The sequence below is a fragment of the Bubalus kerabau genome, chromosome 6 (genome assembly GCF_029407905.1).
Source record: "Bubalus kerabau isolate K-KA32 ecotype Philippines breed swamp buffalo chromosome 6, PCC_UOA_SB_1v2, whole genome shotgun sequence".
Classification (NCBI taxonomy): domain Eukaryota; kingdom Metazoa; phylum Chordata; class Mammalia; order Artiodactyla; family Bovidae; genus Bubalus; species Bubalus kerabau.
This window is the reverse complement of record NC_073629.1, coordinates 12,924,072-12,946,732: the sequence shown is the minus strand read 5'-3', so window position 1 is coordinate 12,946,732 and position 22,661 is coordinate 12,924,072. Positions and strand designations below refer to the sequence as shown.

Genomic DNA, 22,661 nt, shown 5'->3' with positions numbered 1-22,661 from the left:
CCCGATCACCAGCTCTCACCTTGGTCCAAGTCACTCTTCCGTGATTGTTGAGCCACACCCTGCCCGCCACCCGGCCTGCCTGCTTCTGCCTGTTTCCCCGTAGCTGCCAAAATGCTCCTGTGAAAATATGTCAGGCAGAATCGTCATCATTCCTCTGCTCACTACCTTCCATTGGCAGCACAACACATCATATCAATATGAAATATCAATATCATATCAATATTAACACTTGGGAGTCTTTGCAATGATCGCTGAGGGTTTTCTGACTTTTCCTTTCTGTTCCTTGATGGGTCTCCTCACCCTCTGGGCTCAAGTGATACTCTTCTCTCTATACTTTCTCAGACACATTAGACATGTGCCCACCTTATGGCCTTACACTTGCTATACCCTCCCTAGAATGTTCTCCCCAGATTTCTGCACATCTAACTCCCTTACCTCCTATAGTTCTTCATTATGTGTCATCTTTTCCATGCATCTTTGCCAGGGCAACCTCCCCTAACATTTTCTATTCCCTCTTTTTACTTTATCTCCTTGCGTGCATGCTAAGTCACTTCAGTCATGTCTGACTCTTTGCAACCCTATGGGCTGTAGACTGCCAATCTCTTCTGTCTATGGGATTCTCCAGGCAAGAATACTGGAGTAAGTTGCCATGCCCTCCTCCAGGGGATCATCCAGACCCTGGGATTGAATCCGCATCTCCTGCACTGGCAGGAGGGTTCTTTACCACTAGCGCCACCCGGGAAGCCCATTTATCTCCTTCAGTTCAGTTCCGTTCAGTCGCTCAGTCATGTCTGACTCTTTGTGACCCCATGAATCGCAGCACGCCAGGCCTCCCTGTCCATCACCAACTCCTGGAGTTCACTCAAATTCACATCCATTGAGTCGATGATGCTATCCAGCCATCTCATCCTCTGTCATCCCCTTCTCCTCCTGCCCCCAATCCTTCCCAGCATCAGAGTCTTTTCCCATAGAGTCAGCTCTTCGCATGAGGTGGCCAAAGTACTGGAGTTTCAGCTTTAGCATCAGTTCTTCCAAAGAAATCCCAGGGCTGATCTCCTTGCAGTCCAAGGGACTCTCAAGAGTCTTCTCCAACACCACAGTTCAAAAGCATCAGTTCTTAGTTACATTTAATTATTTGTCTGTAACTTATTTTGTTAAATATGATGTTTATTTGCTTATTTATTTTGGGCTGTGCCCAGTCTTAGTTGCAGCACTCGGGATCTTCTGGGCTTCTCTCTAGCTGTTGCTTAGTTGCCTCATGGCATGTGGGTTCAATCCCAGGGTTTGGAACATCCCCTAGAGAAGGAAATGGCAACCCGCTCCACTATTCTTGCCTGAAAAATCCCATAGACAGAAGAGACTGGTGGGCTACAGTCCGTGGGGCCGCAAAGAATTGGACATAACCAAGCACACACACACGGCGCAACACAGCCTGTGGGATATTAGTTAAACAGCCTGGGATCAAACCACGTCCCCTGCATTGGAAGGCAGATTTTCAACCACTAGACTACCAGGGAAGTCCCTATCTATAACTTATTTGTAATATTGTCTATTTACCCCAAAATAAATGCAAAGGCTTTGGCGGGGTGCAGGGGGGGGCGGTGATTGGCTAGTTAGCTGGTTTGCTTCCCTGATAGCTCAGTTGGTAAAGAATCCACCTGCAATGCAGGAGACCCCAGTTCGATTCCTGGGTTGGGAAGATCCCCTGGAGAAGGGAAAGGGTGCCCACTCCAGTATTCTGGCCTAGAGAATTCCATGGGCTGTATAGTCCATGGGGTCACAAAGAGTTGGACATGACTGAGCAACTTTCACTTTCTTTCACTTTTGTTTTAATCACTGTTGTTTCTCCAATGCTAGTACAATACTTAGCACATAGTAGGTACTCAATAAACATTGGATGACTAAATGAACAAATCTTTGTAACTCTAGCACCTAGACAAACACTTGTGGGACCACTATTATAGTGGTGCTTCTCCATTGGCAGCAAGCACTGCACATTTTCAAAGCATCAGCTGCCACTCCATTCACATGTAAATACAGAAACACAGCCTCAAGCCAAAGAGAAATTACTTTTGTGTTCCCCTGTATGCGTGGATTGCCTATGCCTCTGTCCCATCTATCAGAGAGGAGAACAGACAGTTGACTGGAATGTAGCTCACTTACACAGAGAAGAAATGACTTGAAAACTAGCTACTTGATGAGTAAAGTTCTGGAAAATGCTCTCTTCAAAAGGAGAGAGGCAGTTTCTCGCTCACCTGGGAGGAAATTTCTGGTTTATTGTGTTTCTCTCCAAAGTTATGGCTTTCCAATCCTGCCAGAAGCCACCAAGGGAGCACTGCCTTTCAGAATGGGGCTTCCAATTCTGAAAAATTAATTTTAAATAGAGACACATTACACCTCCCCACAGAGCACTTAACAGAAAAGTGCTACTTAGACTCAACTTGGCTGCCAAGTCTGCTCAGGCTGGGGGACCATTGGTGGGTGGCTCTCGGTCCCACTAACCCATCCCCATAGACCCAGTCTGGCTCCCAGACCCTCCTCCCTCCCAGAATCACTATAGTCCTGATTTCTTTTTTAAGTGGTTGATATTCCTCATCACCCATTTAAATTCCACACAAATTTACTAATGCCTGTTTTTCACCTTTCACTGTACTAGGTATTGGGAGAAAGTATGAAGACAGAATGAATGTTCCATCATTTCATGAATTAAGGTTGGAGAAGCTATATCATAGGATCCTTCAAGAACCATGATATTCTTCATTAACTCACACTGATTGATTGCAGCCACAGAGCCAAGAACTGTGTACAAGTCAGCAGACACAATGTATATATTTATTAAACAGATTGGATACTAAGAAAAGGCTTTAAATGCAAAACAAGCCAAGAGGCAGTTTGCTGTAATGGCAATAACATGTCATTGGGATTCTAACAATCTGGGTTCATGGTCCATCACGGCTGTTTCTATGCTATGGATAAGTTTCCTTGTTTTCCTCATCTGCAAAATAGAAATAATAATAACTCTACTGCCTACTTCACAGGGCTATCATTTACAAGGATGGATGTGTCATTATTTAAATTGCTATTGCTTCTAGTACAACTGCTGTTGCTACCAGACATAGTCATTATTCTGGGAAGGGTTCCCCAGGAAGGCTTCCTGGGGGAGGTAGAACTTGGAACCTGGTCTGTTGCCATCTCAGCTTAACCATTCTTATCTACAATCTGACCTCTCCCCACTGCAGGCAGTAAGCTCTCTAACCACAAGTCTGCGGTTTAATATCCTTATTATGTACTTCCCTGGTGGTCCAGTGGTTAAGAATCCGCCTGCCAATGCTGGGGACATGGTTTGATCCCTGGTCGGGGAAGACACCACTAAGCCAGTGAGCCACAACTTCTGAAGCCCATGTGCCCTAGAGCCCGGCCCCCACAACAAGAGAAGCCACTGCAGTGATATGCCTGTGTACTGAAACTAGAGAATAGTTCCCACTTGTTGCAACTAGGGAAAGCCTGTGGGCAACAACAAAGATCCAGAGCAGCCAAATATAAATAAATTATTTAATTTTTAAAATATCCTTATTACAACACAGATCACTCTCCTGCTTCCAGCCTTCTAACTCCCCCTCACCGTCAAGAAAATCCAAACACCTCCATTGACTTCTGTGATGCTGGGAAATCCTCTCCAATCTCAGTTCCTGCCAAAGCTGTCCTTATATCTGCATTCTGCCTTTCTCAAGATGCCCCTTGCTCACAGACCTAGGTCAGCCCATGCTCCTTTCCAGATGAAGCCCAGCCAACTCCTCTCTTCACCCATCTCACATCTAGCCAACTTTCAAGACATGGCTCAAGAGCCACCTCCTCCAGAAAGCCTTTCCTGACCCCCAAGTTGAGTTCTGCACTCCACCTCTGTTATCCCACTGTGCCCTAGGCTGACATCTGCTTGTAGCTCGAGCACTTATCATGGTGATTTGTTATTGCTTGCTCATCTGTTCCTTCAGTCTACAAACTTCTTGAGGATCTGGAAGATGACTTGCACCTCTGAATCCCCAGAGTACTCAGAAGTCTCTTAAAAAAAAAAAATTTACTAAGTGAAAATATTAGCAATGGAAAAGAGCAGAATCAGTGGAGAGACATGAAAAAGGTATTCCATCCAGGCAGTGTGGTCAGGAGAAATAAAGATGTGCAAGCTGGAATGGGGTGATGGGGTGAGATGGAAGAGTAATAGGCAGGCAAGTGGGTCCAGAGCCTCTGCTCTAAGGGATGATTAGGAAATAGGACTGGGAGGCATGAGAGTGCTGGTCACCAACGCTGTGAATGCTGAACCTGATCCCATTGGATATAATGTGGGCCTGACAAGGCAGCACTATTCTTTTTTTTTTGGTAAGGCAAACTGATTCATGCTATGCTTTTTTAAAAATTTATTTATTTTTATAAATAAATACAAATAAATTTTATTTATTTATTATAGTTCTGCCGAGCCTTCGTTGCTGCACACAGGCTTTCTCTAGTTGCAGTGAGTGGGGGCTACTTTTTGTTGAGGTATGTGGGCTCCTCATTGCGGTGGGCTCTTTGGCTGCAGGGCACGGGCTTTAGGTGCTTGGGCTTCAGTAGTTGGGCTTAGTTGCTCCGAGGCATGTGGGATCTTCTTGGGATTGAACCAATGTCCCTTGCATTGCAAGGTGGATTCTTAAACCACTGATACTCACCAGGGAAGCCGCAAGGCAGCAGTATTCTGAGACATTTAAGGAGGGAAGGGATGGGACCTGGGTGCCTGGCCTGTGTGCAAGAAGGATATCTGGAGAAGAGACTTGGTTGGTACCAGATTTGGCAGTGATGAGGGCAGGTCAGACACAAACTTGGTGAAGAGATTTTGTGGATATAATTAAGGTCCCAGATCAGTTGACTTTGAGTTAATTAAAAGGGAGATTATCCTGAGCCTACTTAATCAGAAAAAACCCTTAATAAAGGAACCAGGCCCTCACTGGAAAAAGAGATTCAAAGCAGCAGAAACAATCTCCTGCTGGCCTTAAAGAAGAGGACATTCATAGTGTGAGTGGCCTATAGAGAGAGCTGGCTTCTAGGAGCTGACTGCCTCAGTCCCACAACCACAAGGAATTGAGCAGAGAACCTCTTCACAGTCTCCACGACAAAGCCCTACAGACTTCCCTACAGTTGGTAAAGAATCCTCCTGCAATGCAGGAGACCCTGGTTCAATTCCTGGGTGAGGAAGATCCCCTGGAAGAAGGGAAAGGCTACACACTCCAGTATTCTGGCCTAGAGAATTCCACGGACTATATAGTCCATGCAGTGGCAAAGAGTCAGCTTTCACTTTCACAGACTTCCCAAGACATTTTCCCTACATCCTGGACTCTAGACCTCCTGGGCTAGTAATTACCTACTCCTTATTACCCTATTCCGACTTCCCTGGGGGCTCAGATGATAAAGCGTCTGTCTACAATGTGGGAGACCTGGGTTCTATCCCTGGGTCGGGAAGTTCCCTAGAGAAGGATATAGCAACCCACTCCAGTACTCTTGCCTAGAAAATCCCATGGACGGAGGAGCCTGGTGTCCATGGGGTCGCAAAGAGTCAGACACAACTGAGCGACTTCACATTACCCTATTCCAGCTTCATCCCTTTGTTTCTGCCCAGACTTCTGACCTACAGAACTGTAAGCAAATAAATTCATGCTGTTTAGAACTGCTAAGCCTGTGGTATTTGATTACACAGCAATATATCACTAATCTAAGGGATCTTGAGCCAGCAATGTAGCATCAGAGAAATGTGTGCAGGGTGAGCTTCTGAGAGTCTTTTTCATAAAGAAGACTCCACAGAGAAGAACAACTACAGCTCTCCTAGTTCAAAACATCCCCAAAGGCAGAGACCACATCTCCTGCCACCTGCGGATCCTTTCTGCCCACCCCACTGCCTTATCTCCAGGCCCCTACATTTCTCAGGTATTACAAAACTGTAAATTGGTTAAGGTTTTCAAGGCTCTCCTCTCCAGAGAACAGGCACTGGAAACAACCCACGGGTGTCTCTTTAGAGGATTTGTTGAATAAATCATGTTATATCCACATAAGGAAGTACTATTAAAGTGGGGGGGAAAGGAAGCCACCTTTAGAGCTATGGGGAAAATCTCCCGGCTATATTTTTAGGTGAAAAAAGAGAGGGGCAGAACACTGAACACCAGTGTCTAAGAAAAAGTGAAAGTGAAAGTCGCTCAGTCGTGTCCGACTTTGAGACCCCATGGACTATATAGTCCATGGAATTCTTCAGGCCAGAATACTGGAGTGGGTAGCTTTTCCCTTCTCCAGGAGATCTTCCCAATGCAGGGATTGAACCCAGGCCTCCCACATTACAGGCAGATTCTTTACCAGCTGAGCCACAAGGGAAGCTGTCTAAGAAAAGAAGACTCTAAACTCATGCATTTGTATGGGCTTGTGAAGGCACTGGAAAGCAAATTAACCCAGTTCCCTATAAGAGATGGAATGGGGGGGCGGGTTGGAGAGCAGGGATGATGAAGATGGTAAAAATGAGACTTCTCAATACATTCCTTTTTATATCATTCTTTAAACCTTTGAACTTATTCAAAATAAATTATTTAAAGGTACTGAGCAAGGAAAAAATATTTTTTTCTACTTCCTTAATGCTGTATCTATATGAGATGATGGATGTTCACTAGAACTCTTGTGGTAATCATTTCACTATGTACGTAAGTCAAATCATTATGTTGTACACCTTAAACTTATACAGCTCTGTATGCCAATTATATCTCAACAAAACTGTGAAATAAATGAATAAATTAAGGTACTGAAACATTTTGAGGGGAAGAGATTCCTAGAGGACCAAACAAACTGAACAGCTGTGATTCTGTGACAGGCAGCCTCCAAATTGAATAGAAAGAAGACTAGCCAGATATGATTTTGCAACCAGGAAGGTGATATTCCTGTGTGCTAGGTTATACTAACTAGGATCTGTGTGACCAGGTACTTCTGTGAGGTCCTGAATGTGTCAGAGTAAAGTGAGGGAGGTGTTAGGATGTGTTTGTGGGGCTGTGTATGGGAATGTTACAGGGTCCAGTCAATCTAGGGCAACCTAGACAATCCTGATATCTGCAAAATTTGGTGGTAGACTGGTCTGGACAAGGAGGGTGGTAAGAGCTAGATTGTGTTCCCCAAAATCCATGTTTGAGGGTCCTCAGAATGAGACTATATATGGAAATTAGGCCTTTGAAGAAGCAAATAGGACTTCCCTGGTTGTCAAGTGGTTAAGAGTCCACCTGCCAATGCAGGGGACACAGGTTCAATCCCTAGTCCAGGAAGATTCCACATGCTTCGGGGCAACTACTTAAGCCTGAGCCCTAGCACCCACGCTATGCAACAAGAGAAGCCACTGCAATGAGAAGCCAGAGCACTGCACCTAGAGAGTGGTCCTGGATGTAACCAGAGAGAAAGCCAGGAAGACCTTGTGTGGCCAAAAACAAATATTTTAAAGATGTAATTAAATTAAAATAAGATCTTTATGTGAAAGTGAAGTTGCTCAGTCGTGTCCGACTCTTTGCGACCCCATGGACTGTAGCCTACCAGACTCTTTGCGACCCCATGGACTGTAGCCTACCAGGCTCTTCCGTCCATGGGATTTTCCAGGCAAGAGTACTGGAGTGGGTTGCCATTGCTTTCGCCAGGAGATCTTCCCAACCCAGGGATTGAACCCGGGTCTCCTGCATCATAGGCAGATGCTTTACCGCCTGAGCCACCAGGGAAGATCGGTATGGTTGGCCCTAATCCAACATGGCCGGTGTCCTTATTTGAAGAGATTAGGACACACACAAGCACTAAGGGAAACCGTGGGATGGCCTGGGAGAAAAAAAGGAGAGCTGCCTCAGAAGAAACCAGTCTTGCTGACACACTGCTTTGGGACTTCTAGCCTCCAGAGCTGGGAGAAAATGTTTACACCACCCGGTCTGTGGCAGCCACAGCAAACTGATACAGAAGGGAACTGGCCTGAGGGCAGGGAGGACAGCTTTGCTAAGGGGTGAGGTCAGAAGAGAAGCAGGGGCAAGGGGGTGAGAGGGGATGGTGCTGAGGGCGGCACAACTTTGGGGGGTCCTGGAAGAAAAGGAAGAGGGGCAGAGCACAGAAGAGAGGAAGGAGAAGCCCTGTGTGTGCTTGCGGGCTGGTGGGCAGTGAGCGGAAGGTACAAAGTCTCTCATTTCTCTCTCTTAAAATCCCATTTTCCCCAGAGCCAGCCCTTCCCCAGGGCCACACTCTCAATGTCCCTCTGTTCTGCTCGGGGAGCAGAAGGTTTGGCTCCGAGGAGGGCCCAGTACAGAGCCGCTCGCCCCTCCCCGCCATCTGACAGCCCATTGTGCCCACGCAGCTTGGAGGGGTGACTCTGAGGGGCACTCTCCCCCGGCCCGGGAAGGTCTCTGCCTCCCAGGGCTCCCCCGGTGCCGCTGGGAGCAGAGGGGACCGGCTGCCGGGATGGGGAGGGGACGGCGGGTGGGGGCTGGGCAGCCAGGATTGATTGCAGCCTCAGCTGGCGCGGTCCCCTCCCGCCACCTCCGCCCCTCGCCTCGCGGCAGCTGGGCGCGCGCCCTCTCCTTTCTCCAGGTCTTTGTGGCTCCAGTTTATTTTCCAGTTAATGAAGTGGGGAGGAGGCTGCGTGCTGGCTGCTGCCCCTGGAGACGCCGGAGTTCTGAAGGCATCTCCTCCCCGAGGCTGCAGCCTGCGCCCCCACCCCTTCCGCGCCCGCCCCCGCCCCCGCCCCCGCCCCAGGCGGCCTGCGGGTCCCACCTGCCGAGCGTCCGCCGCCCGTGGCCTCACCCCGCCCACCCGGGGCCAAGGCCAAGGCCGGCGTCGGGGGCTGTGGGAGCGTAGGGAAAAGCCTGAGGCCAAAGTTGAACTCTCCTGCCGTTGGTCGGCTGTGTGTCTTCCAGCTTTACACTCAGCCGCTCTGAGTGTAAGACGAGCGGTGAAGTCTGGGAACTTAACTCTCCACTCTGGGGCCAGGGGAGGTGAGGGAACAAGGGTTTAGATCAGCGAATACAGGAAATAAGTTTCTGTGTTGTATCCAGGCTTTGCAGCCTGCCAGCTGAGCAACCTGGGGCAGGTTGCCTTACATCTCTGGGACTTTAGTTCCTTCATCTGTAAAATGGAGAAAACAAGTAGTTTCCAATGGGGGAAACAAGTTGTTATTGAGAGGAGTAAATGAGATAATTTCACAGCAAAGCACTTAGAATAATTCGGGCACATAATAAACTTTAGGAAAAGTGTCGCCATTCAGCATTATCTTAATAAAATATCAATACTATAGACATACATGAATCCTATTTTATGGGGTCCGGAGGTTGCTGCTGTTTTGCTCTGTTTTTTTTTGGGGGGGGGGGCTTCATTAATAAAGGAAAAGAATACAAAATTATAAATGCAAAAGTAGGTAGGAAGTGAACATTTGTTTTAAAAATGAATAAAGGATTCATAACGTTACAACTTTTAAAAAGTTGGCAAATCAAAATCATTACAGTCCAGAAAAAAACATAATCATTTTTATACATTAACTGCCTGACACACCCATTAATATTTTTTGCTACTTTTTTGGCTGCATACCCTTTGATTGATTCCCCATAATGATTCTGTAATTTTTTTTTAGAGAGAGCAGAAGGATAATTCGGTTTTCTTCTGGCATGGTTGATCAAAATTTATCTTTTTATTATCAATAGTCTTTAAAAATGTCTTTCAGCTTTAAAATTGCTGTATTAATGTATGTATGCATGCTAAGTTGCTTAAGTCATGTCCAACTCTTTTCCACTTCATGAACTGTACCTACTAGACTCATCTGTCCATGGGATTCTCCAGACAGGAATACTGGAGTGGGTTTCCATGCCCTCCTCCAGAAGATCTTCCCCACCCAGGGATTGAACCCACATCTCTTATGTCTCCTTCATTGGCACATGGGAAGACCATTATATTGATAATACTATTTATAATTTTAGAGTTGTTATTTTTGGAGGACAAAAAAATCTGTACACTTTTTAAAAAAATAATTGAGCTGTAAGATATCAGGACAGTTTGAGTTTCTTTATGCTGTTGTTGTTCAGTCACTAACTCTTGTCCAATGCTTTGCAAACTATGGACTGCAGCACGCCAGGCTTTCGGTCCTTCACTATCTCCGGGATAGCGATTTGCTCAAACACGTGACCACTGAGTCAGCGATGCCATCCAACCATCTCATGTCACCCTCTGTCTCACCCTTCTCCTCCTGCCCTCAATCTTTCCTAGCATCAGGATCTTTTCCGGTAAGTCAGCTCGTCACATCAAGTGGCCAAAGTATTGTAACTAATCTTAAGTATTTGTTATAAAGGACACCAGTCATTATTAACCAGCTTGTCCTCATTGTAGTGATCTATTATGTTATCTTTATCAAATCACCAAAAAATTGAAAATTTCTCCACTGTAATCATATGTGTTACCCTCTTTATTAATTAGGATATTGAAGAATCCCAGAGCCTTTAGAAAACTATTCTCTTCCTCTTAGCACAGTATCTCTTTGGGGATAAACTGAGTTTTGTGTTACAATTCTCTTCCTAATGTCAGAATAATTTCTATCTAATCATTTCATATAAAATACACAGGAAACATTTTTGTATGGCTTATTTATAATTTATATGCTACATCATTAGGCATATTCCTGACAGGAAAGAACTTCCATTTTGACAGAGCATCAATGAGAACCAAACCCCTCACTTGCCACATTACATGTCAGGTGATTAGAAAAACTTTCCGTGGACTAGCTTTCCGTGCCTCCAGGTCTGGGTACTAGAGGACATGTTCTCGCCACCACGACCCTCTTGTTCTGCATCTACACGTCCTGATGCTGCCTGAGTCAGCTTGGTGACCACAGGAGCATTCCTAGAATCCACCCTTATACCAGAGGGTGAACATAACCATACATGCAAGTGATTATGAGCTGTATTGTGTAAACACTTTCATCCAACCTAAATGGACTTCCTACTCAATCTCCCCTTAGCCAGGCCCGCAGAATGTCCATGACCTCCTGACCTGAGGGAAAGTGGGGTGGAGGAAAGTAATAATGAAAAGAAAACAGCAGACGTAATCAACTGTGATTACAGTATCTTACTCTTGCATTTTTTATGCAGAACCACATGAAAGCGCTGGAGCATAGATGAGGTGCCACCCGGGGCCTTAGAAGGTCCTGAGCAACTGAGCTTCATTAACTTCACGGGAATTCTCGCTCTGCTTGTAGACTATTGGGTGAGTTGTCATTTCATGGGCCCTAGAAGGTTTCTCTATAATACCCCCAAAATGCCTCCTTACCAAGTATACACTGTCAGACATACTTTTCCTTGGTTAAAACATTGTCCCAGGAACTGCCCTAGTGGTCCAGTGGTTACAATTTATACATATTATATAATATCTGGGGTGTCAGGGGGAGGATATGGAGTCCTTCACATTTTAGCATAAGCTCATTCGCCAGGGAAGGTTTAGAGCAGAAAGAGAGCTCTCAAGATTGTGGAATAATGCTTCAAGAAAGATACCGGATCATCAAAGACAAACTTCTTTCACTTCACACTTTGCGTGAGGAAGGAATGTGCTGGATTCTGCAGCCAAATATGGGGTTGCAAATAGCCTATGTGAGAAGGTGGAGCGGGGGGAAACACTTATAGGAACTCAGCATCATTTGTAATCACTTTTCAATTCTGAGCAATAATAGAAGAGATAAGAATTATTTGTAATATTAATAGAAATTTTTTAGCAAAATCACTTTGCTCGGTAAATATTTTTTATTTTATTCAGTGCCTTAAGCCACATGCTGGTGACCTAGCTGAGCATGAGTTGGGAAGACACATATTTTTTCTGATTTGCTCTGGCTTGCTTCCCCCACGATCACCTGCCCACACTTCCCGGTCTCTGCTTCCCAACCTCTGCTTGCCTAAGGTCATGACTCAGATCCCAGCCTATCTGAACTACACCACCAACACCCTACTCCCCACCCACCTTGGGTAATTTCTAGTTCCCACTGTCCCTGAGGTAAACATTTGATGGTTTATTTGGGAGAAAGAGAATCTCAGTTCACCATTGCTTTTCTTTCCTTTTTTTTTTTTTTTTTTTTTTTTTGACCCTTCTGCTAAGAATGCGGGATCTTAATTCCCTACCCTGAGATCAAGCCCATGCCCCCTGCATTGGAAGCACAGTCTTAACCGCTGGACCCCCAGGAAAGTCCCTTTTTCCATTTAGACTCTGAATAGAGGTGGTGGTAAAATCATCCAAGAAGATCCAGAAGCGGAGGAGGGGAGATGCAGAGGAAAGCCAGGGTCCTGGGCAGTGGGTGGTTTGGCTGCCAGGTGACTGTTTTTCTCACATTATCTCTCCCTGACTCTTAGTTTTCCTTCCCCCCACATAAATGAGGTAGGGGAGGGGTAGGTCCCCAGGACACAAAAAAAGCCCTGGGGCTTCTTCTTTCAAAGCAGTGATTTCCTGACAAGCCCCCTCAAAAGAACACTTCATTTGGTGGTCCAGTGGTTAAGAATCTGCCTCCCAACACAGGGGACACAGCTTCGATCCCTGCTACAAGGAGCTAAGATCCCACATGCCAAGGGGCAACTAAGCCCCCGGGGCAGCAACCAGAGAGGCCATAAGCAGCAAGTCTCAACTAGAGAAAGCCTGTGTGCGGAAATGAAGACTCAATGCAGCCCCCCAAAAAAGAAACTTCATTCTGATGACTCCAGCACCTGAGTAAGCGACCCTGAAACCAGCTGTGAAAAGGCAGGTTATTAGCTGGCTGTGTGCAGTGCTTTTAATAAGAGAATGCATATCCTGGGATGTTAGATAGAAACCAGACTATAGACCAGACAGCCCAAGGTCTTCAGGAATAGGAAAAACATGGTAGATTTTGACATACTGATTGAGAATCCTATGGTCACGCTACTTGCTGTATACCTTGGGTAAGCTATTTCACCTCTCTCTGCCCCAACCATCTTACACAGAAGAGGGGATGCTGACACCTTCCTAGTCATGTGAGGATTGAAAATTGTGCCAGTAGAGCTTCTAACTGGACATGGCTGCAGATGTTCAAGGGGGACTAGGTTCACAGAAGGAACAGATATTTGATAGAACAAACATTCTCTGTTTCTGCCATGTGGCAGGACCTGGAGCAGACCTTGAGAAAGGAACTAAGATATGTGGGGCAGGGACTCACCATTTGAGTTGGAAACAAGACATGTCTGGGTGCACATTTATCATGGCGAACAGGTGACCTCAAGGAGCAGAGAAGGCAGTCAGTGGTGTTGGGAGGAGAGAACCGAATGGAAAGAATCTTGCACTGGGCATCTCAGTGAAAATGCTGCATCTGCGTTGGGCCTAATAAAGGCGCAGTTTTGACTGGAGATTTATAGTCGAAAAACACAACACATGGAGGGGAAATCATGAGCAAATACTTGGAGGGATGAACACCTAGGAGCTATTTGGGGAAACTCAATGAAGACTGGGGACCACATGGCAAATGTGGATAAAGTTGTGCTGTGCTCAGTCTCATTCAACTCTTTGTGACCCCATGGACTATAGTCCGCCAGGCTCCACTGTCCATGGGATTCTCCAGGAGTGGGTTGCCATGCCCTCCTCCAAGGGTTCTTCCCCACCCAGGGCCATACATGGAGCCCAAAGGTAAGCAAAGGCCAAGGCGGCTTTGCATATCTTAAGTGTCCACAGTTCATCGGTAAATGGGGAACTGCGGCAGATTTTTGAATGCATGGTTTTGGAGAGAACTCCCCATGCCTCAGTGCCCCCAGTACCCCCAAAGCAGGGGCCTGGCCCAGCCATGCTGTTTCATGAGAAGAGCAGGACTTTGGCCACCATCAAACAGGAGGATGAGGGAGGGCAGGCAGGCAGGGAGAAGTACTAGTGAGTTACACCGTTATAAATACACTTTAGGGCCGTGTGACTTGCCCATAAATCGCCGCACTGTGCTCAGGTGATGTCACTCGACGCTCGGCTGTATTTATAGCTTTGTTCACTGCTCCCTGGGTTTGTTTTTTTTTTTTTTTTTTTGCACATCCGAGGTAATATGTGTCTCCCACACACACACTCACTCTGAACAGAGAAGATAAACTAACGTGCCATTTTTGCTCTTCTTCTGGTACCTTGCATAGATGATTTCCTGGAACTTGCTAAATGCCTACTTAGTGGGGAAGTTCCTCCTGGAGTCTAAGTGCTAGCCCTCTGGCTCTACTTTGTTACGTGGACACTAGCCTCCTCTCTACTCCAAGAAATCCTTTCCAGTATTCAAAATAGGGAACATATCTCTTTCTCAGTCCTAACAGCCTACTATGTACCAGGCACTATGGCGGCAGCAGCGAACAGTACTGGCAGGCTCTACCTGTACAGGGCTTAGGATCCAACAGGGGAAACAGACACTGAATACCTAATTACAAGTGTGATTAATGCTGCCATTGAAAATAGAGGGTGCTTGAGGGCAATGATGAGCTGATCTAACCTGTTTGGAGGAATTAGAGAGGCTTCCATGGAGAAGTGACATTCAGTGTGAGGTCTGAGAGATGAGCAGGACTTAGTCTAGGGGATGAGGTAGGGGCAAGGGCCAGGGTGGAAAAACATTGCAGGCAAGGGAACAGGACACGTGGAGGCCCCGCTGATGACCCATATGTGGCCAGTTCCAAAAACTCGGAGAAGCCTGTGTTTAAAGGGGGAAGAGGGAGTGTCAGAGCAGAGAGGCTGGGAGGCAAGGCAGAGCCATCCCAGGCAGGATCTGGTAGCTGATGGGAAGATTCTGGGTCTGATCCATGGGGCTGTAGAGTTACCAGTGAGTTTTAAGCAGGAGAATGAGGTGATCCAGTTTAAGCTTGAGTAAGACCACTGGGGATGCAGACATACAGAACTGCAGAGAACAGAACTGAGCAGATGCCAAGAGGCTGTTGCTAGTGGTCCAGGCAGGAGTGGACCAAGGCAGTGACAGTGGAGGTGGAAGGAAGTGGATATAACTTATAGCAGCCGACGGGAATTGGAGACTGACTGGGGGTGGATGGGGAGAAAGAAGAAACAGTCAAGTGCAGCAGGTCTTTGGTTTAAACAACAGGATGGAAGCTGGTACCTATCCTTTTTCTTTTTTAATCACATTATGAAGGATGATTAACATACAAAAAGCTGCACACATTTAATGTATACAACTTGTTGAGTTTGTAAATAAGTATACACCCAGGAAACCATCACTGTATCTGTGCCATAAACATATCTACCACCTCCAAAATTTCCTTCTGCCTCTTTTTTAAAAAAACTTTAATTAATTAATTTGACTCTGCCAGGTCTTAGCTGTGGTACGGGGATCTTCGATCTTCATAGCGACATTCAGGATCTTTAGTCCTGGCATGTGAACCCTTAGTTGTGGCTGCGGGATCTAGTTCCCGACCATGGTTTGAACCCAGGCTGCCTGCATTGGGAGTGCAGAGTCTTAGCCACTGGACCACCAGAAGGAAGTTCCCTTCTGCCTCTTTTTATGTATTATTATTATTTTGAGATAAGAACACTTAACGTAAGATTTACTCTCCTAGCAAATGCTTGAGTACAATATAGCATTGTTAACTCTAGGTACTAAGCTGTACAGCAGCTCTCTAGGATCACCTCCTTTTGTGTCTGAAACTTTGTACCTTTTGACTAATGCCTCTCCTTTCCCCATTCTCATCCCCTGACAACAGAATCCTGCTCTCAGGTGGTACCTCTTGAAGCACCACTAACGGAGGACCCAGGTTTCCATTGTTTTGTTCTTTTTCATCGGTGGCAAACTTTTCATAGGGATTTGCTTTCCCCTAGACCGTGGGGCTTCCCAGGTGGGTCAGTGGTAAAGAATCTGCCTGCAATGCAGGCGACTCAGGTTTGATCCCTAGGTCAGGAACATCCCCTCGAGGTGGAAATAGCAACCCATTCCAGTATTCTTGCCTGGGAAATCCCATGGACAGAGGAGCCTTGCAGGCTTCAGTGCAAAGAATCACAAAAGAGTCGGCCATGATTTAGCAACTCAACAGCAACAACTGAAGACCTATTCCCAGAGCCTGGACTCAGACTCTGTGTTGAGAGGACTTGGGGATGGGGCTGGAGGAAGCTGGAGGCTCAGGGATGAAGGCTGTTGGAGGAGGGGCACTGCCATGCCTGCCAGAGGAGGACTAGGTGCCAGGGCCTTATTGCTGGCTGTGTCTGGGAAGCTGGAATAGAGGCACTGGAGGGACATTAAATCAACATTCTCCATCTGTCCATTTAGGAAATACCACCAAAACCAGCAGCCAGACCCTCCCTGGCAGTCACTGCTAGGCCTGTTCATTGGCACAGAAGCTGGGAAGCTAGTGGGATCAGGGAGGAATACTTTGGCTGGGAGCATGGCTGTCTCACATAGGAAGGCCCACTGTGTTGTATGCAGGGAGTTAGGAGATGGGTTCCTGACCCTGGATCTCAGGAGGAATAGAAGCGAATAGAAGCAGTTCTCAAATAGGGAGCATTTCTAGAACAACTTTATAGATATCCCGATGGAACCTCTCAGCAGGCATCTCTAGGGAACAGCCTTTGCCTCCTTAGTATAAACAAACATTTAACTGTACTGCAGGGCTGTCAGAGCTACAGGACATGAGGCCCAGAGAGGGGAACTATCTTATTTAAGGCCCTATTTCAGATTTTGAAGATCCTAATTCTCAAGTCTAGGAAACTTTACTTGACATCTACAAGCTAAGTTCAGTAATTCATGCTTTGCACTCTTAAGGCAATGGGCATGTTTCTATCTCTGCACCTCCCAACTCAGTTGTGGTTATCTGTTGGACTTTCCCACTAGACTGTGGCTTCAACAAGCGGCGCATTTTATTCATCTTTGTGTCCTAAGTGTTTAGCCTAGTACCTGGGCATCTGCTAAGTCACTTCAGTCGTGTTCGACTCTCTGCGACCCCATAGACGGCAGCCCACCAGGCTCCCCCGTCCCTGGGATTCTCCAGGCAAGAACACTGGAGTGGGTTGCCATTTCCTTCTCCAATGCATGAAAGTGAAAAGTGAAAGTGAAGTCGCTCAGTCCTGACTCTTCGCGACCCCATGGACTGCAGCCTACCAGGCTCCTCCGTCCATGGGATTTTCCAGGCAAGAGTACTGGAGTGGGGTGCCATTGCCTTCTCCGACCTGGGCATAGAGTAAGCTTTTAATATGTGTTTATGAGATGAAGAGATGGATGGATGGGTGAACAAACTAATTACTAATTAATTAATCTTAACCCAAACCCTTTGCAAGCATCTATTGGGGTTATGAGGGCTGGAGTGACTTTTTTTTTTTTTTAGTGTTTTAAAATTTTTATTAGTTAAGATTAAATTGTTTAGTGCTATTAATTTTCCCTTTAAGCACAGCTTTGGCTACATCCTGTCAGTTTTTGTGTGTTTTTTTGGCTGTGTTTGGTCTTTGTTGCTTTGCTTGGGCTTTCTCTAGTTGCAGCAAGTGGGGGTTACTCTTCATTGCAGTGAGCGGGCTTGTCACTGTGGTGGCTTCTCTTGTTATGGACACAAGTTCTAGGGCACTTGGGCTTCAGCAGTTGTGGCACAAGGGTCACTAGTTTCAGCAAGCTCGGGCTCAGTAGTTGTGGTGCATGGGCTTAGTTGCTCCAAGGCACGTGGAATCTTCCCTGACCAGGGATGTCCCCTACATTACCAGACGGATACTTACCCACTGTGCTACCAGGGAAGTCCAACTTTGTTTTCTTTTTTAACTGAACTATAGTTTATACACAATGTTAATTTCTGCTATACAGCAAAGTGATTCAGTTATACATATTATATATATATATATATATGCACTCTTTTTCATAATCTTTTCCATTCTGGTTTATTACAGGGTATTGAATATAGTTCTCTGTGCTGTACAGTAGGATCTTGTTATTTATCCATTCTATATATAATAGTTTGTGTCAGCTAATCTCCAACTCCTAATCCTTCCTTCCTGGAGTGACATAGTTAAGAAAGTGAAAGTGAAGTCGCTCAGTCGTGTCCGACTCTTTGCGACTCTATGGACTGTAGCCTACCAGGCTTCTCCATCCATGGGATTTTCCAGACAAGAGTCCCAGAGTGGGTTGCCTTTTCCTTCTCCAGGGGATCTTCCCGAATCAGGGATTGAACCCAGGTCTCCCACATTGCAGGCAGACGCTTTACTCTCTGAGCCACCAGGGAAGCCCAACATAGTTAAGGGTTGTGCTTTAAAGTAATGAGTCCTCTTATAATAAGGGTAGGGCCTCCATGATAGCTCAGTTGGTAAAGACTCTGCCTACAATGCTGGAGACTTGGGTTCTATTCCTGGGTTGGGAAGATCCCCTGGAGAAGGGAACAGCTACCCACTCTGATATTCTGGCCTGAAGAATTCCATGGACTGTATAGTCCCTGGGGTTGCAAATAGTTGGACATGACTGAGTGACTTTCACACACACATAATAAGGGTTGGGGCTTCCCTGGTGGCTCAGATGGTAAAGAATCCGCCTACAATGCGGGAGACCTGGGTTAGATTCCTGTGGGCTACAGTCCATGGGGTCACAAAGAGTTGGATATGACTAAGTGACTAAGCACATAATGAGGGTTAAGTAAGCCTAACTGTATATTTCCGCTCATGTGAACCTTATTCAACGTCACTCTTAAACCTACTATGTTGTTCAGTGACCTTAATATAACTTCTGACCATAATCTTAGCTGCCAGCTTGATCTCATGTCTAGCTTGAATGTAAACATAAACCGTAACTCTCATAGCCAGTCCTGATACTAAATAGATCTAATGATGGGAAGTTTTAGGTCTTTGAAGAAGCACCAAGGAACGCTAAAAATTGGGAGACTGTGAACTTGGGGATAGGATCCAAGGAACTAAAAGCAAGGGCCAAAGGTAGATGAGAGAGACACTTCCTTTCACCTTCATAACTCCCCCTTCTGCTTAGTTGAGTCTCTGATTTTCAGATACCGACAGGAGACCAGAGCTATGGAGCTATGATCAGAGCTGTTTGGATTTATGGGTTGACTTTGCTGATAAAAACACTGGAATGGATCTGGGGTGCAGGGATGGGGAGCTGAAGTTTACAAGATACGCACGCAAGTGAATCCTGGCCTAAGAGGCAAGAGGCCTGGCTTCTGATCCCAGTCTTATCTTCCTCTACTATAATTTGCTTTGTCATTTCACCATTTCAAGGGAGAAGGGGCCTCATGTTTTTTGAGGTTTCATATAGTTCTGGAGCTTAACATTTGAGTCATTAGTTGACATTTCTTTCCATTTTTTCCTAATTAAATCTATTCCCCACTCTCTCCTCCTCAATACCCACACCCCCACCCACTCCCCCTCTTCTGTGCCCCTACCCAGGGCCCCTAAGCCCTGGCTCTCTCCTCTTTCTCTGAGCTGATCTTCTCAACTGGGCTGCTCATTGGAAGCAGGAATCTTCCAATCCCTGTGAGCTGAGGCAATGAAATCCTCATTAAACCTAATAAGAGATAACTGGTCCATTTAGCACAAATTGTCTCCCCATGTTGGAGCTGGGATGTGATGCAGTGAGAAAGAGGGGGCTGAAACGGGTGGGAAGGAATGGATCACAGTTGCTCACAGGCAAGGCTGGTGCGTGGTAAACACACCCTGGGAGCCTGTCTTTGCCAAGGTCATTCTTTCTATGTCCCTGCCTCAGAGCAGCATCAGCCTACCCAAATCGCTCCTCAAATATTTTGGACACTCCTCCCTAGTAGATGGTCCCTTCTGAAGTCTAGTCTTTAGCCCTTTGCTTCCGTAGCAGCAGTGCCCCCTCAGATAACCTCTGCCACCCATGCCTCATCCAAGGAGCCTGATTCCTTGATGCACCCTCCCCCAAGGGGCCACTAAGGGTTGGTCAGAGCACTTCAGCTGCTGTTGCTCTTCCTCACGTCTCATGTCCCCCGGCCCTCTCCCACATCCCTCACAGTGCAGATCTGAATCTCTCCCCATCACCATTAAGCCTGTCCTCTGTCTCTGCTCCGATTTTCATACATCTCAAAGCAGGGTGACTGCAGCCGTGAAATTAAAAGACGCTTACTCCTTGGAAGGAAAGCTATGACCAACCTAGACAGTATATTAAAAAGCAGACACATTACTTTGCCAGCAAAAGTCCATCTAGTCAAACTATGGTTTCTCCAGTGGTCATGGATGGATGTGAGAGTTGGACCATAAAGAAAACTGAGCACCAAAAAATTGATGCTTTTGAACTGTGGTGTTGGAGAAGACTCTTGAGAGTCCCTTGGACTGCAAGGAGATCCAACCAGTCAATCCTAAAGGAAATAAGTCCTGAATATTCACTGGAAGGCCTGATGCTGAAGCTGAAGCTCTAATACTTTGGCCACCTGATTCAAAGAGCCAACTCATTGGAAAAGACCCTGATGCTGGGAAAGATTGAAGGCAGGAGGAGAAGGGGATAACAGAACATGAGATGATTGGATGGCATCATCGACTCGATGGACATGATTTTGAGCAAGCTTTGGGAGATGGTGATGGTCAGGGAAGCCTGGTGTGCTCCAGGCCATGGGGTCACAGAGTCAGACACAACCGAGCGACTGAACTGAACAAGGCTGGGCATCGTAACAAAAAGAACAGACTGGTATAGCAGCAGGAAAGCCCAAGGCCTGATATCTGGAAGAACTTACACTATTACCTAGGTTCTAAGACACAAAACAGGAGCAGGAGTGAAAGCAAGCCCCTTTGCTGGGGGTACTTTGGAAGAAGAGGTGCTTCTCTCACTGCTCTGGGCGGTAGTCTCTATAGCAGCAGGAGAGACACGGTGACCTCCAGCAGCTCCTCACTCTTAGGGACTCAGGGTTTCCCTTACGGTCAGGATTACTTTCCAGGCTGAAAATCAGGATCTTGGCCTTTCCCTTTTGAGTTTCTGGTAAGCAGCAGGAACACAATCCTCCAAGCCCTCTGAGGGGAAAGAGGACAATTTATAGAATTGTTCTGCTGTTCTTAGCCCTTATTGAGATAAAGAATTCATTTCCATCTCTCAGGGTGGCTTCTGCTACTGATGGTCATAATTTGCCTTCCTCTCACTCCCTGACCTCTTGGTCTCTTTGCTTTTGTGCTCAAAAAATTATTAATATTTCTCTGAACTCCATATACAACCTCTGGCTGCTTCTTTCCTTTTTTTCAGGGTGAAGTAGCATCCTTAGGGATTACTTCCTCCACCTCCACACCTGCACACTTCTCTGTGGGCAGGGCCCTGGGCATGGGGATAAAGACTAATCCAGCAGGAGGAAGACTGGAAAGGTCCCTGCTTTGGGGACCTCGCAAATTGAAATTAATCACAGCTAGCATTTACTTCTCACTGGGTGCTCTGCAGTGTTGTAAGAGCTATGTGGATATTGACCCATTTAATCCTCCCAACCACTCCATAAAGTAAGTACTATTATTATCTCTGCTTTCAGATGAAGAAATCAAGGATTAGAAAGGGGAGGTAAATAAGCTACCCAAGGTAACACGGAAAGTAAGGGGTAGAACCTGGATTAGGATCGCCTTGGGTGGTTTCTATGCTCATGTGTTTTGCTTTCAAATATTCTGCTGCATCTTTGCTGTGGAGAGGGGTTCCCAGCTTCTTCCTTGCCCCTGGGGAGCTCCAGACTGAGAGGACATGCTTAGGTCTTGCCCCAAAGGCCCAAAGTTTGATGGGGAGGCAGATATCCTGACCTGGGGAGGTTATGTCTAGTCTGATGGAAAAGACACAGGCTTTGCTTCCAGGACCATCCATCAGATACTGGAGACTCAACCCCACGATGTCCCCAGTTTGATGAGTTATGTGATGAAATTCCAGTAGACTCAGTTAATCCAATTAGAATTGAGAATATTACCATGAGAGAGATTAGAATGGAAGAAAGTTGTGAGAGCTTGACTGGGGTCCTCCCTACAAGGAGGGGAGGAAGAAGCAGGATTAGCAGGAAGCAAAACTGCTGGTGGAGGGAAGAGGGTACAGCACCCCATGGTGTGTGGCTTTGCTGAGGTCAATGCCTGGAAAGCAGGGGCTTGCTTCCTGGTTCTCAACCCTGGCTGGCCATCAGAATTACCTGGGGAGGTTAAATCCTGATGCTTGGGGATTCACTACAGAACAATTAATCTTTGGGAGTGAGGCCAAAGCACTGGTGTTTTTTAAAGGTCCCTCAGGAGATCTAATACACAGCTGGTGTTGAGGACCCCTGGCTGGAGATGGGGTCTTAAACTTTGGCATCTGGAATGTTGACTGGCTTTTGTGGAGGGGAGTCTGGAGAATTGTGTTTGCTGTGAACAGAGCTGGTAAGAATCGGAGATTAAAGGGAGCAGGCAGGGTGGGAAGTTAAGGGGCCAGGAGAGGGGAGTGAGATTACTATTTGGCTGTTAAGGATCTAGAGAAATTTAGCTTCTCTGTTGCTGGGGTTTCGAGGTGAGATAAAAGGCCAAGGGAAGGGTAAAGCTCTGATAACCCAGTCCCTCGTCACATTGAGAATCACCATCAAACCTGAATAGCAGAAGGTAGACAGGAAGCACTCACTAAGCTAAGAATATTCTCTTCCTTGGCTCTGGATTTTTTTATTTGAAAATTTTCCTAAATAGTATTGCCATAGGCCTCCTTTCCATGCAGAATAAAAAGGAGAAAAGGCTGTCTCACAGAT

The 22,661-nt window shown here is 46.3% G+C and overlaps 1 long non-coding RNA gene and 1 other non-coding gene across 2 annotated transcripts; one reads left to right on the top strand and one right to left on the bottom strand.

The window, feature by feature from the left end:
- Nucleotides 1–7,685: 7,685 nt before the first annotated feature.
- On the bottom strand, nt 7,686–7,757 carry TRNAH-AUG (transfer RNA histidin (anticodon AUG)). Its single transcript has one exon. It is a non-coding gene; the product is annotated as a tRNA-His (tRNA).
- A 224-nt stretch (nt 7,758–7,981) lies between these two features.
- Nucleotides 7,982–12,210, top strand: LOC129655989 (uncharacterized). Its single transcript, XR_008716146.1, has 4 exons — nt 7,982–8,191; nt 10,134–10,289; nt 11,151–11,265; nt 12,145–12,210. It is a non-coding gene; the product is annotated as an uncharacterized LOC129655989 (long non-coding RNA).
- The last annotated feature ends 10,451 nt before the right edge of the window (nt 12,211–22,661 follow it).